The sequence below is a fragment of the Otolemur garnettii genome, unplaced genomic scaffold (genome assembly GCF_000181295.1).
Source record: "Otolemur garnettii isolate 467f Iridium unplaced genomic scaffold, OtoGar3 scaffold00024, whole genome shotgun sequence".
Taxonomy (NCBI): Eukaryota; Metazoa; Chordata; class Mammalia; order Primates; family Galagidae; genus Otolemur; species Otolemur garnettii.
In genome coordinates this window covers 6,342,980-6,347,189 of record NW_003852419.1, presented here as the reverse complement: position 1 = coordinate 6,347,189, position 4,210 = coordinate 6,342,980, and the positions used below count along the sequence as shown (strand labels likewise).

The window sequence follows — 4,210 nt, the reverse complement described above, 5'->3', positions numbered from 1 at the left end:
TCCCACTTAGTGCCTTTCCACAGAGAACAACCATTTTAAATATGTTCTATGCATTTAAGAAGGTAGCAAAAACATGAACAAAATGAGAAGAGTACCGGAATATTTTTAGAAATGAAACTTCAAGAGGTTAGAAACAAAATATCTGAAATTTAAAATGCACTAGAAAATATTACCTTGCAGTTTTTTTTTTTAACCACCCAATCGGCACACCCTTTTCCCATATTGTAAAGCAACTCTTGAAACATCATTTCCTTTAGGCATCCTTCCCAGATTGATCCAAAGAAAGAGCTCTACTCGAGACACGCCTGGAGTTACTTCCTCTACTACATATTTAACTTGGCTCAACCTGCCTTAAAAGGCTGTGCTTCCTGACCTGTATTAACATACTTACAGTTTCCTACCTTGCTATTTGTGGCTTGACTTAATGTGTTAAATTAGATCTGTGAGTCATTCTGTACATATATTCATCTCAGGGAACCTGTCTTAGACTTCAAAAGAACTATTTATTTAGTTTACTATGACTGGCTTTACCATTAAAAAAAAAAAAAAACTCTGATGTCCCAATTTCTAGTATTAGACTTCATTCTGAAATCCATGATAAAAATTAAATGCTGAACTTGTCCTCTGAGGAAGATGGAGGAGATATATATTTCCCTATTCCTCCCACTAAGTAAAACTAAAGACCTTAGCTAGACATTAGGTATAAAAATGTAAGAACTGTGAGTGGTAGAGAGAAGGTAGACTAGTTAGGGACCTCAGGTAGGGATCTCAAGTGATATGGGGGCGAGTTCCCTGAGATTTCTTTTCACATCATATGCCCAGATTAAGTACTGAAGAAAACAGCAGCATGGAAATGCCAGTGAGCCCAGACATAAGAATTCCCAGCAAAAGCCTCTCTCTAACTAAGCACCAGGAAAGTGGAAAACTTTTAGATAATAATTGCGCTACCACAGCCAAATATCTCAGGAAAAAAATGGAGTCCCACCCTAGAGTCCCCAGTAGCACAATCCATAATAGGAAAAGTTAACAAATGGAACTTTATAAAAATCTTAAAACGTAAGCTCTATGACTCTGCAAGAGGATGAAAAGGGCAAGCTACGGGTGGGAGAAATTATTTGCAAGCTGCATACTTGACAAAGGACTAGTATCTAGACAGGGGTGTCCACCTTTTTTTTTCCCCATGTTATACCTCACCTTGGAATAATAAGAGTTGTCTTGGGCCACACATTAAATACACAAACACTAACGGAAGCTGATTAGCAAAAAAAAAAAAGTCCTTGCATACTTTTTGTAATATCTAACACCACAGACAAGCAAAAAAAATCCTCACAAAATCAGCATGCAGCCTGTGGGCCACAGGTTGGACACCTCTGATCTAGAATTCATCAAGAACTCTTAAAACTGAGCAGTAAAAAATCAATCCAATTAGAAAATGGACAGAAGACACAGACATTTCACTGCAGAGGATCTGCAGATGGCACATAAATGCATGAAAAGGTGCATCTACTTCATTAGTCATTAAAACTCCACAATTAGTGCATACTAAAGCCACAAGGAGATACCATTACACATCTATCAGAATGTCTAAAACAAAAGAGACACCACCAAATTCTGTTAAGGATGCAGAGAAATCATTAATAGATGACTCAAACGTTACCGGTGAGAATGCAAAACGGTACAGCCACTGCGAAAAATAACTTGGCTATTTTTTAAAAGAAATGAACAAGCAAATACCAAATGACTGAAAAATTGAATTCTTGCGCATTTGTCCCTGAGAAATGAAAATGTATGTTCACATAAAAACTCGCACATGAATTGTTACAGCAGCTTTCTCCATTATAGTCAAAAACTAAAAGAACACAAATGTACTTCAATGAATAAACAGTTAAACAAAATGTGGCACATTCATACCAGTGACAATACTTGGTAATAATAAGGAATGAGCTATCGATGCATGCAAACAACCTGCATGACTCTCCAGAGAATAATACTGACTTAAAAAACAGCCACTCGCTGAAGGTTACATACGGTACAATTCTATTTAAATATACATTCTTGAAATAACAAAATTACAAAAATGGAGAACAGATTTCTATTAATAGTTGCCAGGCACTGAGGAAAGGATGAGAGTAAGAGGGAAGTGAGTGGGGCTCTCAAAGGCCACTCACTCTGTATTTGTTGATAGAAATATTCTGTATCTTGACTGTCAATTTCAATAACTTGGTTTTGCCGTAGTTTCAATAACTACGGTAATGCCGTAGTTTTGCAAGATATTGTTGGGGGAAGCTGAATGGAGAGAGGATCCCTGTTTTAGTTCTTACAACTGTGTTTGAATCTAAAATTATCACAAAATGAAAAGCTTATTTTTTAAAAATAGCAAATACACCAGAGGAGATCACATTTGGCTGTTTTTAGTCTTTTAGACCTTAGTGTAAAAAATATTTTGACAGCTAATCCTTCAGGGAGAACAGGATGACCCTGGGTGCCTTGTGAAAAGAAGTGGATACACAATAGAGGTTAAAGCGCCAAAGAAAAAAAAAAGAAAGAAAGAAATTGAACTTCACCAACTTTTAAATTAAGTCCTTGCATAATTTCTTAATAGGCTAAGATAAATACACTGTTAGATACAATATATCTTTCATGCTATTGCTACACAAAGTATTATTGATTTACGTTATTAAGCTACACTGAGGGAGGACCACTTACAAGCCAAGGCAGGCTTTATTTATGAAAGCTACATATGTTTTGGTGGCAATTACAGGCTTGAAGGACAAATGTAACAATATTTGACTTTGAGGCCTTCCAAACCTCTGTTTTTCTTGTCTTCTAGAGATTATATAGGCGGCTTATGCTCTCCTCTAATCAATTCTTCATTATGAAATGGTGTTTGCTCAGTTTGTGAGTTCCTGTTGCTACTGTCCTGTGCGGTGTTGCTGGTGCCACCGTATTACAGCCATTGCTCCAATACCTGTTCTCAGCTTCCCTTCTCATCACTGCCACCACCCCTGTGTTTCTTGGAGTTAAAGAAAGGTTTACTCAATTACTGCATGAGTTAGGACCAAAAAGTGAAGCTATTTTCCATTTTTCTGTCTTCTTTGTTGAAGGAACCAGGTCAAGTCCCCACGAGATATTTCTAAAAGGCACATATACCTGCCCCTGCCTGGCTGCACCAGAGCAGATCACTTTTAACATCCCCTTTTCTATGTGACAGTTTTTTTCAGTAATAATTATGAAATTAAATAATCATCATGGCCAGAAAAGAAACACAGATAATAAAATTTTTACTTTATTTAAATGAGTACGTATGCACGTACACATACATACATACATGTCAGCCAAAAAAATACTATTTATAAATATGACAATGCATAAAAGGAAATCAGTAATAGATTAATCCTTCTTGATTATAATGCATTTTTGAAGTCAAAGATTAAAACAATTCATGCTAACATATTAGTGTGTTATGATAATGAGTAATGACACACTTTAAAAACAAACAAAAAGGAAGAATTTTCCCCCATATCAGGAGCATGCGGCAGGCATGGCAGCCGGTAACACCTCCCTGTCCAGCCCGCTGCCCAGGAGCCTGTGTGTGCTGTGTCTCCGGCCCACAGGGGCCATTGCACCATGTGACCCTGGCTGCATATTAAACTCTCAAATCAGCCTCCCCCCCCCAGGAAGATATTTCCATTTAAAATGTATTATTAAAATTAAGTAAGAAAATACTGTTAATGAACGAAGTCCAGGTATAGTGGCTCCTACTTGTAATCCTAGCACTTTGAGAGGCCAAGGCAGGAGTATAGTTTGATTTGAGACCAGGATGGGCAACAGAGCAAGACCTCCATCTCTACAAAACCTTTAAAAATTAGCCAGGCATTGTGTTGTCTGCCCGTAGTTCTAGCTACTTGGGAGGCTGAGGAAGGAGGATCCCTTGTGGAGCTGGAGGTTACTGTGAGCTATCATCAGGCTACTGTACTCCAGCATGGGTGACAGAGTAAGACCCTGTCTCTAAAAATAAAAAATATAAAAATTTGTGAATGAACTAAAATGTACACTTGCCAAACAAAAATATGATGCCTCAAATTTTATATTGTTTCACTGATTTAATTTTCAAACATAATTAAAAAGTCTAAATGGTGACATAGCAAGATGAAATTTTAGTAACTCAACTTCAGTTTCCGTCTTTGCAATCACTTTGGTATGAGCATTT

The 4,210-nt window shown here is 37.2% G+C and overlaps 1 long non-coding RNA gene across 1 annotated transcript in view; it reads right to left on the bottom strand.

Moving 5' to 3' along the window:
- Window positions 1–3,741: 3,741 nt before the first annotated feature.
- The window catches only part of LOC105886804, a 16,944-nt gene continuing 16,475 nt past the window's right edge, over window positions 3,742–4,210 (bottom strand). The window contains exon 3 of the long non-coding RNA XR_001161195.1: window positions 3,742–3,755. This is a non-coding gene — a long non-coding RNA (uncharacterized LOC105886804). The remainder of the gene's footprint in view (window positions 3,756–4,210) is intronic.